Below are 16,256 nucleotides of genomic sequence, written 5' to 3'. Positions count from 1 at the left end.
AAATAGCATCAATTGTACTTGCACCTGGCTTAAAACCAAACTGATCGTCTGTATTAATATTATATTTTTGGTCCCATTCTAACAATCTTTTATTCAAAATACATGTAAATAGTTTCGCTAGACAGCTAACCAAAGTTATGCCTCTGTAATTATTTGGGTCATGTAATTCGCCCTTTTTGAAAATTGGTACAATACATCCCTTTGACCAGCTATCTGGATACATACCAGAATCAAAAATATTATTAAATAGTTTACATAAAATAGGAATCCTAACTTCTTTACATTTAATAAAAAATTCATTAATTACACCATCATCTGCGTTACTCTTGTTACATTTGAGTTTCAAAATTGCTTTCTCGACTTCTAATTCCGATATATACGTATCTAGTTCCTCATAACACGAAGCTGAGTGGTGTTCAACACTGTCAGCAACGTTAGATTCGTTCTTGTTCTCAAAAACACTCTTAAAATGTTCAAAAAATTGATCTGCTGTTATATCATTATCTAGTTTTTTCTAATCCTTAAATAACTTAAAAAATTGTCTTGGATTATGCTTTCTCAAATATTCCATGTTATTTCCCTGGTATCTTTCATAGCTATAACTTTATTTCTTTGCAGATTTTTTAAAATCACGTCTCTTATCACAAAGTGAGTTTCTGTTCACAGAACATTTATTAGTATTAAATATGTGTAGACTTTCTTTATAGTCGTTATATTTAGACTTACAGATATCATTAAACCAGGGTTTATCATTACTTATTTTCCGCTCTGTTTGTACAAGACCGTCAGTGACTTTACAAAAAGGTGTCATGATATCACACAATGTCCTACTGAAATTCTCCACAGAAATATCTACTTCCTCTTGTGTATTAAATGATTTATCGACATATGAAAGAAAAACATCCTGAATTTCTCTTATTGTACTAATAGCATCAAGATCAGACCCTTCTTTCCATTTGACTGATTTACATAAAATCCTAGATTCATATTCATTGCCTATTTTGGTATTTTCAGTATACTCGACACTTGTATTTAAGAAATTAGTTTTTATGACAAAAGTAAGAGGTGCATGGTCAGAAAAAATGTTAAATTTCCCCGTTTAGAGATTAAAAACAGTATCTAATGTATTCATGTCCGTCAATAAATAATCTATAGTGCTTGTACCGTTTGCATTAAAAAAAGTAATATTGCCATTACAATCATTTTCCTTTCTACCATTAGCAATGCGTAATCCTGTAGTTTGACACAAAAAACAAAGTGCGGTATTAGCAGTAATTCGCCGAAAATAACACGATATTTTAATCTTCTTTGTACAATTTTTTGATGATATGCTTTGAAGTAAGGAAGATGCGAACTAAATTCTACAGGCACAAACATGACGTAATTTTTAACTATGACGTCACTAATGCGCGCTAAACATGGAATGGTCGTGTAAAATCGTTAAATTATATTGAAAAATGAGTAATCTTTGCTGAAATTAGACCCTTTCACATGCAACAACCACTTTTATACTCCGCATATAAGTCCATCATTACATATCGCAGTTACACTATTAAAATAGTGATGGTTGTCACCTGTGATCAATATGAATTTTGCAAAAGTTAACATTCGGAAAAAAGATATTTTACCGACACAGTTTTCCTGATATCGATATTAATGACGCATAATTGATACAGAATGAGATTTTCTTATTTTAAGTGCCATCACTGGATATTGTACACTATTAATACCTATGAATATGAATACAATATTTTGAAAACAAAGAATAAATGGTACCTAAAGATGCCGCTTGTATACTTATGCTGTTTGTACATATTCTGCACAAGTGTATAGACTGTAGTGTCCGTTGGTTGTACATATAGTATTGAACAACAGTACTAAAATATCCTAGACCTCAGAAATAGACAATGATTTTTTTTTTAATTTATTAAAAGATTAATTTAAACAAAAAAATCGGAAATACCTCTGTATATTTATATTTTCTACGAGTCTTCATCAATGTACATGTGTATAGTCTTACTATAGTCATAGTGTGACCTCCGAACAATAATATGACAACCATAAAAATACAATGAAATGTACATGCATCGAATACGATAACCTTTTAATCTGTAACATTAAAAGCATGGTCCAACATTAAATATGTTTTAAAGCCTTTTATTGTGAAAAATAAATATTATAATATTCATGATAATAATAAATCTGCAGTATAGTTGATAGGAGTTCAACAAAACAATACACGTAAAAAAGTTGCCGAATACTTTATAGATAGTATGCACATTATTAGTCCGAAATAGCACATACAAATACAAATGTTTATTTTATTACATGTAAATTTTTTTGGCAAATATTTCATGCAGCATCATCCAAAGTTATAGATTACATGTTTACACAAATCGATATTTTGAAGCTAGTGGTAGATCGGGAAGGGGGGGGGGGTGGGTCTTGCTAAAACGTGGAATGGAAAACGGAGCGGAAAATTAGTGTCAAGCAAATATACTACATTCTGAATAAATCACAAAAAAGCAATTTTCTTGATATAAAAGTCATATATAATGAAAATTTGTCTATTTTTTAAAGCGCGTTCATAAAAAGAAATATGGTTTTGAAAAAAGCGGAAGGAAAAAGGCTCTTGGTGTGTGTATACATGTACATGTATCTGTAAAGACATACCCCGGGCATGTTTGACATTCAGCTGATGCAGACATGTACATGTATGTAGTGAAGAATCCAGGAATCTTGTAGAAAGGAGGGCAGTTTTGGATCGGGGCAGGGGCCCACAACCACACCAAAAAATTGATTTATTAAATCTAATGTATATTTTGGACACAACCCCCCCCCCTTAAATCCGCCAGCTTTGCAGTGGCATGATATATGCATATCAAGAAATTCAAATATAAATAGCTGAAACATTAAAGAAAATTCTTGCAAATTAATTCAAAACATATAATTTTTTTCTTTAATTGAAGCGACCTTAGTATAAAATTTTTACATCATTGTTCCATTCCAGGTGTGTACCAAAGTTATCCTGTTATGGTTGCCTCTAATCATAATCTTCAAAATTTTTTTTAGATTTCAGTTTTCTCACCATGGATCATTTAGATATCAAAATTTTGCCATCACTTTTTTCAGACACGGTATACGCTTTTAACTCAATAATTGTCATTGACCCCCCACTGCCCTACACATACTTTTTGTTAATGTGATTAAGGCTGACTGGAAGTAATCGTACGTTTGATGTTACCTATAAACTTCAAAACCTACGAGGGAGGAAGGGAAAAATTAAACAAACGAAATCTTCGAAGAAATGAGCATTTACTCATTAAAATACGGTCAATATTTGTAATCATGCCAATTTCTCCGAGACCTCCGTGCACGGTATACGAACTTCGGGCAGCCTAAAGTTGTAAGTTATGTAATAAAAAACGTACTGAGGGAAGATAAGTTTGAACTTGATTAATCCCCCTTCCAAATCAAACCGTTTGGATCTTTCAGGGTAAGTTTATTATATTCTACCCCCGCCCCTCTCAAAAGCAAAATACTTGCCGTAAGTCACTGCTATGTCGGCGATGTTCGTGAATAAGAGACAGGACATAACTAAATCAACTTGTATTTAATAATGAGGGATTAAATATGCATAAGATATACCGTTTATGATAAAATTTGTGTAATTTAAGGGATTTAATCTAGCTGAAATCATATTTTCCGTTTCGATCCGCGTTTTAGCAACACCCGGAAAGGGGGGTGCTAATTTGGTAAAAAAAAAAAAAAAAAAAAGAAAGAAAGAAAGACTTGTACCCATGCTAGTGGAATTCTGAAAATTTTACAATGGTCAGCGACATCCAGCAGCTTTTGACTTATCTGATCAAGCTAAAGGCTCCCCTCCCTTTATTATCGGATTAGTAGAGAGTCATACAGATGAAACAAAACAAGTTTTACAAAACCCTCCCGAATCTTTGTTACGAAGGAAAGCAGATCCTCTTTGCAAATCGTCAGCAATAAAATAAGTGTTTTGAATTGATGTACACAGATATGGGTATTTCAAAACCTAAATCCAGGTATATCCGTAATGTCCAATAGCATACACAATCACATTCCTTAATTTGTGATCACGAAGTTCATGTACATGTACGTAGAAAAAGTCGAATCTACTTTTTATACTTCCACTATCTTTACCAAATATTTGTACATGTTTTTATGTAATATAAATGCCACCACTTCATAACATTATGCATTTTGTACGAGAGAAAACGGTATGGTGTGAATTGGGACATACAAAGGAATTACATAAAGCTCGCAACTCAATTTTTTTTTCTATAATAACAAGTTTTAACACTCTCAGAAAGGGAAATACCTATTTATGGCGGGGGGGGGGGGGTCATGGGCCTTGCAATTTATGAAAGGCCTGTGCTTCCCGGGAATGGGGATTGCAGATAGTTGGTGTTTTTTTTTTTTGCTCACTATATATTACATCAATGCCTTAAAATCAAGAAAAGGTATGCTTGGGGATAGGGACTACTGAACAATACATATATCACATGTATAGTATATTCTTTAAATACAGGAAATACTCGTCTGTATTGTATTGTACATTAGCCCTCCATATTCTTTTCGCTTACTGTGAGAATCATACATACAACACGAGCAATTGTCAGAAAAATGAAGATACAAGGAAGCTGTGATCTATTTTTTTAATGCTACATTCTTTACCAAGCAAGGAATTTTTGCGAAAAATAAAAACAACAAAAAAGTGTCACCAGCAACTTAAACATTTTAAACCTAATAATATATGCGAAACCTGTAGTAAATACATATATTTGGAATAAATAGAGAGTTTGAGATCTTAAACTTGTACGCGTACGTGTACTTGTATATATTTTGACGTACACGTACACGTTTTTTTTTTAATTTGTCTGTTGAGAATTTTATGTATACCCCCCTCCCCCCCCCCCAATCCAATCCCCCTTCCAAACAAAATTTCACATTTACTGATAATTCATTTTTCAGTCTTAAATATAATTTTACAGTTCTATTAAAACCAAAATATACACTGTATTGTAAGGCATTTATAAATTATATGAACTCATTCAACTCATAATGGAGGGAAGGGGGGTGGGGGCGGGGTATTTAATTTTCAAGTGTTCCTCTGTCACCAAGCAGGGTATAAATGAATATATAACATTTTTGAATAAGTTTTCCAATTTTTTACCAAAGTTATTAATTCCTTTATCCACACTAAATCTACCAGTTTCATTTGCATGCGTAGTGTCGTAATTTACCAAAAACTGTATGTTATTCACTAACGATTCTTCCAATACATCTTTAAGAATAAAATCTTCTAGATTTCCACATCTAGCGTTAAAATCGCCTGTGACATATACGCAATCTTTATTATAAAAATCAGAATAAGATTCTTCCAGATATTGAAAAAATTCAACATTTTTTTTTATAGAATACACTGTTTTCTGGCGGTATGTAACATGCAACAATAAAGACTGGTTTACAATGCACGTTCAACTTATTTTCAACTTGTATCCACACCACAGAGTTACAAAATTGATCAACTACCGATATATTTATATCAAAAATGCTTTTAACAAAAATTACAACACCACCTCCTTTTCCACTTGTTCTTGGAAAAGTGTAACTATCATAACATTGTAATTCTAAATGATCATTATTTGTTATCCAACATTCTAACAAAATGATTATATCATACGCTTTTATAATATCAACAACTTCAAGATCGTCCAACTTAGTTTTTAAACCTTTATTAACATTCCAGGCTATAACAGATAAGTTAGAAATTCTACTCCCGGACCTGTTCTAGTAACCAGGATGCCCACCAGCTGCATTCGCGCTCGATACCACAGAGCTGTACGCTCTACCTTGATCCGAATACTGAGTATGACTACCGCTGTAAGGCTGCTGTCCGCCGTCATAATGACTTGTGCTTTGCGTGTTATGTACCTCTCCAATATATGGATGCTGATGCGTATCTCTTTGGGGCTGAGAATATCTCTGCACACGTGCTTCATAAGATCGTCCTTGTACATTCATATATGGTGGATTTGTTTCCTTCGGTCGCGCATAACTGTCTAATGCTGTTGGATGTGTATCCATCGGGCGCGTCTGCCTATCTGTAGCTGGCGCACGTGTTTCAATAGGATGAATATGTCTGTCCGTACCTTGTTAGTGTGTTTCCATGGGTCGCATATTTGTATCCGTTGAATGCGAGTGTCTGTTCAGTGCCTGAGCGTTTGTGTCAGTAGGTCGTACGACTTCGTTTCTTTGTTGTAGTTGCGTAGAATGTCCTCCCTTTAGCTGTGCTTGCCCAAAGTTGACATTATTGTCGGTTCTATATGGTTTACCATTTACAGATAGCCGATCTTTAACAAGGTTTGTTCTATGTCCTTGGTTTCGTAACTGCTTCATGATTGGGTAAATTTGTTTCCTACGTCCCTCAATAGCGCTGGGGAATTGTTCATAGATACCATATCCCGATCTTTTAATCTGTACGCCCTTTCCAAAATACTGATCTGACGCGTTCATTTTCGTATAGAAATTTTGCTACAATTGGTCTGTTTTTATTCTGTTGAAACCTCCCGAAACGGTGCACATTACCAAATTCCAGCCTCCAGTCATTCCCTAATTCATAATAGATGAATTCTCGTAGTTTAGTCTCGGTATATTCATCTTTCGATTTTCCACCTAAACCAGTGAACACTAAATTGTATTTCATAGAACGCCACTGAAGGTCCACCACTTTGTCTTTAAGCTGCCCTATATCTTCTTTTTCAGTTTGTAATTGTTTAACGGTTCTCTTACTTCATCAAATAGTTCTTTTTGGATTTTTTCAGCTTGTAACATATTGTTCTTCATTTCCCGTAGTACCTTCTGAAAATCGTCTACTTTATTGGATACGAAACCAGCACATTTTTCTACTTCCGTAGTTTTTTCTTCTACATTTAACAATTTTTTGTCTGCTACAGTAGCCCTATTTTCAATAGTTTCCACCTTCGTTTCAACCTGTGATAGTCTTGAATCTAGAGAAAATAGCGTTTTTTCGATTGAATCAAGCTTAGACAACTTTTTGATCACAGTGTCTAGTTTTCTATTAGTATCTCTGATTTGCTACATTATTTTGTCATTTGATTCTCTAAAAACGTAATCCAAATTTCCGGCAGGGGTGGATGTGGCTGGGCCTGGGGGTGATATTTTAGCACTGTCTCCATATAGGACTCTTTCGGCCTGCACTTCACTCAAAGGTAATGAGTCACAATCTGATTGATCTAATTGTTCATTATCTGTTGTTTTACTTGTATCTTCACTTTTTTTCTTTTTTCGTTTTTTTGATTGTTTTTCTTTGCCTTTTCCTTTTCCACCCATTTTCAAAATGATCTCCTAATGTCCCTTTAATCGCCTCTATGTATCAACCTTGGTGAGTTTATAATCACAATATACGTGCTCGCTCAGGTATTCACACAGGCGGAACAGTTAAACAGGTTTAACACATACATGAATTGTCTCTAAACAGCAAGATATTATCATTAACACCCATTGGTCGAGTTACTGTTGTTAAAACCCTAATATTACCAAAACTGAATCTTTTATTTATTTCTCTTCCTGCGCCTAGCATTGACAAAATTTCCTCATTAAATAAAGATATTTTTCAATTTGTATGGAAATCAAAATGTGATAAGATTAAGAGAACAATAGTTACTAAGGATAATCTGTCTGGAGGTTTAAAGATGGTAAATATTGACAATTTTATGAAATCCTTGAAATGCACTTGGGTCAAAAGACTGCTGACTGCAACAAACAAACCATGAATTGATATATTCCTGGCAATTAATGGAAATGATGTTATAAAACAAATTTTAGATTATGGAGATGAATATATTTCTAATGTCATAATGTCAAAGAATAACCCTTTTTGGTTGGATGTTTTTAGTTCTTGGAAATATGTTATGAAAAAGGTAGAACATGATATGGACATAAAAACTAAGGCTTGTAATATTCCAATATGGTACAACTCAAACATTAAGATTGAAAATAAGAGTATCTTTATAGAAAATTGGTATCAGAAAGGTGTCAAAACTGTTGGAGATTTTCTGTCTGAAGAATGCATTTTTCTTTCAAAGTCTGCTTTCCAAAAAAAATTTAATCTTCCTACTGTAAATGTAATGCAGTACAATAGTGTTATTAGTGCCATTGCAAAATGTTTTAAAAATATGGCTATTAAGAGAACAGTATTGAACTAAAGTTGTCTACCTTATTTACCTTTTTATTTTGAATATATTTTTTCGAATACAAAATGTTCAAAAATTATTTACAATGTCATAAACAAAAATTGTTTAAAGCCTACAGCAATTTCAAAGTGGAATTAAGAGTTGTCTTCTCATGGAGTGAATGAGATATGCACTCAAGATGTTTTTCGAGTGTGTTTCAAGACAACAAATGATTCTTCAGTACAATGGCTTCAATACCGACTTCTTCATAGAATTCTACCTGTCGGGTACTATCTTAAGAAAATTAATATAAAAACATCTGATTCATGTAGCTTTTGTAAAGAGGATACTGAAACTATTCAACATGTATTTGTAACTTGTTATGATGTAGTGAATTTATGGAGAAATCTGAGTATGCATATCTATAGAACAACTACTAAAAGAATTGGTTTTAATTTCAAAAATATTATTTTGGGTGTAAAGATAACATAATTATAAACTTTTTTATATTATATACTAAGCAATATATTTTTACTTGCTTATTACAATGTAAAAAACCAAACTTTCTTGGTTTGATAAATCATTTAAAATTGAAATATAATATTGAGAGGTGTGTATCAATTAATAACTCTAAACTGTCATTTTTTGATAAAAAATGGGACTCCTGGAAGAAAATGTTTGAATCAAATTGACATGTTTATTTTGATCTGATTATAATTTAAATGTCTTTAAGTATGTTTGCTTTTGATAATCGCTTTTTATGATTGGTGAACAATTGAAGTAGGGAATTATAAAAGCAGCCTTAATTTTTTTTCCGTATAATTCCATTTAAATCCGATATGTGTGAGTGAATGTAAGGGAGGGTGTGTGTGTGTGTGAGTTTAAAATCCTTTGTATATATACCACTATGTAGCAAGCAATTTGTATGGAATTTTGTTTATATACAATGGAAATGTAAATAAAAAAAAAAAAAAAAAGATATTATCATTTCCTTCAAAAAAATAAATTGTCTAGGTGTGAAGTGCACGTGTACAAACCTATATACTGGGTTTCAATCCAAACAGCACCCTAATACTTGCTGAAAAACGAAAATTACTGCAAGCCACACCTGTTCACATCTGTCCGCAGACTTGACCTTGTAATAATTAGTATTGAACACAATAGACAGCGTTTAACGCAATGTTAATTTGTTTTTGCTTACAAGGTGATTGTATCAACCATATAACTTACGAAATAATGTCTGTAAACAAGATTGCTGATATTCTTGTTTCATCAACTTGTTTGTCAATTATTCACCTCGTTTTAGAAATTGTTTATACGTAGAGCATGTTCTTGCGTATCGAATCAACGGAGATAAATGAAATCCGGATGCGGGTGATGAAGGTATATTGCTCACCCATTCTCAGAAATAGTGGTCATTTTGACAAAATGCATGTCTCCGCGCACTATTTGAAAAATTTGAGGTATTTAAAAAGTTTTATGTGATATTTTTTATTCAGATGTAACTATACACACAGGCTGAGAACAAAAACCCCTTCAGAAATCGATATTTTCAATACAAAGCAGAAAACTTATCATTTATTTCAATTTTTGCGTGTCGCCAGTAGGGTATCTTAAGTTTCCGCATTTATAAAATCATCTGTATGTTTCTAGAGCTCTTATTTACATCTTACTTTCATGACACATATGCAGACTATTGTTTTAAATGAGTACTTAAATTTTAACGACCATATTCCTAATTCATTTTTCAACCACTTAATGTCGCTTTAACGTATGCAAGCTACGTTGCCGATTATAAATGTGTCTTTTTTCAGTCTTAAATACATTTTACAATGTATCTCGCATATAAGCATACAAAAATTAACCGAATTTATAAATCTGTCAAATGAAATTTGAATCAATACACACTGGGGACAAAATATCTTTGATCCGTCGTTTGAAGAGTGTAGGCTACGTGATAAGGAAAAAAATATTATGGTAAATATACGAGGGTTGTCCCGTAAAATCGTGGACAAGTTACTAGACGAGAAATAAACATCACTGCGTTCTGAAATTTTCACTATTATTTAGTATATATTTTAGTAATATACATAGCAAAGAACTATATGCGGTATATTGCATATGTTTGCCCCCACAAAAGTCAAATTTTGAAAACTTCCTGAAATGTGCTGAATTCAATAAATTGTACGAGAAATATAAGTTAACAGAAAATATTATAGTTCCAGAGCAGTGTATTCACAATTTCTGTTTTTATGACGTCACAAACTAGTCCGATTTTATATCCTTTTTCAGAAAGAGGACAAAATGGACAAAATTTCAACAATTTAAGCTTTAAAATTTATAGAGCGCATGTGTGTTCAGGAACAATATTGACATATTTCATTGATATTATCATTCTACACATTATATGAAAATATTTATCCTGAACACACATGCGCTCGGTGACTTTTATTTAAAATATCGACGAAATATGTACATTTTTCTGCAAAATTCATAAAAAACTGAAATTTACGTCATGTTTGTGACGTCATTACGTACATATGACGTCATTACTTATGAAATTATTCAGTGCTTTGAAGTCAGCATATACTCCCCTGTTTAAGGACTTAATTAAATATTACTCCATCAAAGTTTGATTTTGGGGGGCAAATGTTGGTTAATACCGCATATAGTTCTTTCCTATAAATATATGCATAAATACACAAATTATGAGGTTTTATGCCATGTATTGTATCACCTTACGGCGCACGGATTAAAACGTCAACGTGTCTAAAACAGCGTCACGTTTTATCTTTGCTGAAAATGAAGTTGGATGAGTCCGACTTAAATTTAGGAATTTCATTGATACACATTCTTTAGTCTCCATAAACAGTCGAAAAACCAATTGACAACCTCTTGCGATCTTCTGAAGATTTATAAGTAAGTTACTTTGACGGCGGCTTTTGCTTTTACATTAAGAGTTTGTCCGTACATTTTGTACTCCCCAGTGACTATATCAAAAAAGATTTCGCTAAGAAAACTCCCATTTCTTTTGTATAATTAAGATATGATGATATTTTTATATTCTTTTTTCTTCTATGATCATTTCAAGTCTCTAAAGATGTCATTACAACATCGAAATAAAACTGAACTGTTCTCCGGTGCACTCTAACGTCATAAAGAGTCGCCATTTTTCGTGTGTTGTGTTTACCACTTTCCCATTTCGAATGCTTTAGAAAATGTCAAAAATTAACCAAAATGCCTTAAAGTTTTTACAAAGACTAAAACATTGTTTGTGGAATTGAATTAGGATAATTTTAATCCAAATCTTATGTATTTAAAACTTTTATTTTGAATTCAAACTTGTTTATTCTTTAATATTTACATTTGCAAATGTTTTCATTTATATAACACTTCTTAAACGTGGGTATGTTAAGGCAGCACATGGATCACAATTCGGCAATTTAACACTTCTTTATAATTATGTAACACTAATAAATCGGAAAAGTCAAGGAAAAAACTTTTGCTATAATTATGCACTCTATAGACTTCAATGGAACTTATACTACAGTAAGCACTTCACCATGACGTCACCACGTGTTGTCTATAATTAGAAAATATGCCTTAATGAAAAAGTGAAAAATTCAACACTACCCCGGGGATATTAAGTTTTAATTTGTAATAATAGTTATGTAAAAACACCTCTGTACCATGAAGAGTGCTGCTAGAATCCTACTGTCTTATCACAGAAATAATTATTAAACACTTTCGGACGAAACTTTCCCAAAATTTTTACATTTTGATCATAACATCGAAAAAAATGCATCAATTCCCGTAAACCATACGATTCTAGCAGCACTTTCCAAAAACAATAGAATAAGAACTTTAGATGTAAACAAAATTAAGTTTCATGGTATGCGGCGTAATGTTGAACTTTTGCATCTTTTTGTTACAAACGACAGAGGAAAGGCTGATCGGCAAGTAAAGACCCTCCCTGCTTTAATTTTACGAAGAAATTGAAGAATTATATTAACATACCTTATTCATAAGCTTTATTCCCACATTAATCACACATGATATTCCTTCTTAATGCTTTTAAACTCCGATTTCTAGTGTTTGTTTAAATTAATTTTCGTAACGTTTCCTTTTCACTCTGCTACTGCATGATCAACAGTTATGACGTCACGGGTTTGGTATTTAACCCCTGTGATAACTACAGAGGCCCAGAAACGACAAATTTCCGTTTACATTATGCCTATGCATATTTTGATTCATTTTTACGACCTCAAATCAATCTAAGATATCGATTTTAAAAAATTGTCATCTCTTAACCTCACGTCATATAGCTTACTATGACGTCATATCATATAGGCAAGTAGAATATTTGGTTATTACCTTAACCTACCTGCGAAGCAATGCGTATCTATAACTGTATAAATACAGGTACGGGATCAAGAGGTCATAGATGTGCGTATAGATAATCGTTCAAAGTAATTTCTCAGTGACGTCATAAAATGTCGACGTGCGTCGAGAGGATAATATACATGCCGTTGGGTTTGAAAAATAATGCATTTCACACGTTAAAAGTCACAATCAGCCAAATTTAAAGTATGAATAATTCACAAATGTAAATATAAATAATAAGGTATCATTTTATCATTTTATCGAGATAAAATTCATCATAAAGCCCTTCGGACTCTATGGAATTTAATCTCGTGACCAATACGTATTTAGGTATATCCCGATAGATGTTTAAAAACGATACCTTATTTCTTAAATAAAACTTTTTTTACCGTGCGCCGTAGGGCAATACTCCGTGCACATTCAAGCATAATAAAATTTTTATTTTTGCCTATATTTTATCAAAAAAATTATAATGCACTTAAATATGATAAATAAAAACATTTACTGAAATATTCAGCTTAGTGTGCCTATTATTTTTCGAGAAAAACGCTTTGACCATTTACGGGACAACCCTCGTATATCTAGATTTCTGTTTATAATACATTGTGTGTATAGTTATTTCCAGATCGAACAATTACTATTGCCAGTACAAAATGTATTATTCTACCTACTAATAGACAGGATGTAATTTACGTTGCGTAATCTATGTTGACGTCCTATTGATAAAATGTAAGAGTCAAGCAGTATAGATTCTTTTTATGAAATTAATTGATTTTATGTTACCGTATATACTCGCCTATAAGTCGGTCCGCTTATAAGTCGGTTTCATTTTTTGACGTTGTTTTGATGGGATTTGCTAGTGACCCGCTTATAAGTCGGTACAATTTTTTGGTCAAAATCGGTGCCAATTTCAAGCAAATCCATAGATTTTTTAGGTGGTTTCAATCAATATTTTCGAAATGACACTGATTTTAAAGATTTAATTATTTAACAAAAAGGCAACGCTCACTCAAAATACAAATAAATTTATCAAGATATATAAATACTTGTACTTTATATGTAGAATTTAAGAATACACATCTTATCATATATATCCCGACATTTTCTTCGACAATCGTTGGAAATGCAGATAAAATACAACTTTCACACCTCCAGAATAATACCAATCCCTTTATGGCTCGCCTATAAGTCGGATATAGAGTTTTAGTCCAATATTCAACTCCCAAAATACCGACTTATAGGCGAGTATATACGGTATGTTTTTGAACTGTATATGACCATCTACCGCTTCTGACTGAACGGCATGCCTGCTAAAGCTGTTCAACTACGGATTTCAACGTCGAAAAAAACTATAAAATATCAGTCCTAATCCAATTTTAAAGGTTAAAAGTTCATGTAGTTATATCTTTAAAATAAATTTTGTTTTAATTCAAATGCTCTAGATCATATGTTAGCTTACGTTTTATCTCAGATAAAATAGATATCAAAAACATAAATTTAGACAAAATACAGGGAAGTATTTTTAAATTTTCCTAGTTGGAGTCTTTTTTCTATCAAAAATCATTCATATATTCAAAAGTTTAAGTATTTTATGGCTAACTTGGGTAGTCAATTATGGTGGCATATTTATGCCATCCACATAACTTTTTGCTAACATAGCATATCATGTCAAATCAAGATAACTTTCTCGTCAAGTCATGATAACTATCTGGTTTTTCGTCAAACACCGACTTTTATCTTGAACAGTCAAGATAAGCTACATGTATCGTAATTTTACGATAGCTATCTCGCCAAAACCAGATAATTTATCTTGTTTCGCGATTAAATTTTATCTCGTCATGTCAAGACAGCTTTTGCAAGAAAACGTGATAGCTTATTTTGACTTGACAAGATATAAAGTCGGATTTTGTCCACAAACCATGATGACTTGACAAGATAGTTATCGTGACTTGGCTTGAAATGCGATGTTGACTAAAATTATGGGGATGTCATTAAATATGCCACCATAGTATCTACGCTGTGTCCCCTGTAATCGACGTTACAGTATTGATATTCGGTGTTTCTCTTTTGATGTTAGCTTTAACAAATCTGTGTATTTGGTATTACATTGAATACGATTAAAATTAACTTTTCATTTATTCAGTTCCTAATAATGATGAAACTCAAAGTTCTGTTTTAACTTAAAAGATGAGCGAAAAAAGAGTTTTTGTAATGAACAATTGGTGTTATACATTAATTGATTTGTGGTATCATAAATAATTTGATTTGTATTATTATAAATACTTTAAATTGATTAAGTTTAGGACATTTTCCGAAGGAAAGTAGTTCAATTTATTACAAAATACACAGTTTCTTTATTTTTATTTTTATTAATTCTTATGAAAAATTCTCAGGTTTATCGTTAATGTAAATGTGGCAACGTAATTTACCTGTAATTTTGATGGATTTTACTTATAGATTCATATCTTTTACATTTATTTTACCCGTGTGAACAAACAGGTGAAATACAAAGTTATAAAATAAAACCAGAATCTTAAAGATAAACAACAAATTTTTTTTCACAAACTCTGCTTGAAAATATCAAGTTGTGTGCTCTTAAATACTGAAACTGATGAAAAATTCTGTTCAAATTTGTAAACCACATTTTCGGAGCCAAATGTTATTTTGATAAGGATAAGGCTAATAGCGTAACTAGAGGGCTCTTAAGTATAAAACCCGGAAAATCCCTTCAGGACCCATGGATTCACACAAAATAGTGATTAATAAAAATACGCAATTTTGTACGCATTTACATCACATAAATTCCTTTTTATACGTAAATGAACTTATTCTGAGAATGGGTGTGCTGCCTAAGTAAGGGGAGTTAACGATAGCAAAATTAAACTCATCACGTTTAATATAAAGCTTGCTTGTAAGATTACCATGAACGTCATATATAAGCAAAATATCCAAATATGATACAGGTGTGTCTTGCTCTGTGGTATCTTTTATCTGAAGCTCACCGGTATATATTTCTTCACATAAGGATGGAAATTAAAATGGTAAATTAACAATATGTTGTCGATATATCTAAATCTAGAGTTGAAGGTCACAGTTTTCTTTTCACACATGGTATTTTGTATAAATTTTGTTTCAAATGAATAAAAATTGGTCTGCTTATAACGGGGCACAATTGACCCATGGGAACTCTAGATTAAGAAAAGGATTGAACAACAATACAAGCATAAAACACTGTCGGGAAAAAATTAACTAAAATTTATTAGGTTATCAGGCCAAAATATCATAAACTTGGAATATACATAATTTAGTTTAAAATTCAAATCAATCTATGTACATTAACTGTGTTTTTCTAGCAAGCCAACGGTGAAATTAATTTGAAAATCATTTTCATGTATATTGTATATTCAACGTAGAAATATACATGCAGAAAGGTGCGCTTACCTGACGTCACAAAGAGGCTACAGAGAAAACGATATATGACGCTTCATGAGAAATGCCAACATGACAAGTCTGTGTGACTTGCACACCAATAACTCACACTAAACTTAAAACATTCCCTAAATAACTTTTGAAATAATTTTGATATCAAAACAGAACTTTTGTTTATATTGAAATATTTTACAAACCTGCATATTTTTGATA

At 32.1% G+C, this 16,256-nt stretch overlaps 1 protein-coding gene across 3 annotated transcripts in view; it reads right to left on the bottom strand.

The window, feature by feature from the left end:
* Positions 1-16,256, bottom strand: part of LOC134261078 (uncharacterized) — an 80,655-nt gene that overhangs the window by 58,765 nt on the left and 5,634 nt on the right. The gene's annotated exons all lie outside the window — the stretch shown is intronic.

The sequence above is a fragment of the Saccostrea cucullata genome, unplaced genomic scaffold (genome assembly GCF_032062105.1).
Source record: "Saccostrea cucullata isolate Sc308-1 unplaced genomic scaffold, CSIRO_AGI_Scuc_v1 ctg1312, whole genome shotgun sequence".
In the NCBI taxonomy this organism is placed as follows: Eukaryota; Metazoa; Mollusca; class Bivalvia; order Ostreida; family Ostreidae; genus Saccostrea; species Saccostrea cuccullata.
The sequence above is the reverse complement of the archived record's forward strand: the minus strand, read 5'-3'. Positions and strand labels throughout refer to the sequence as shown.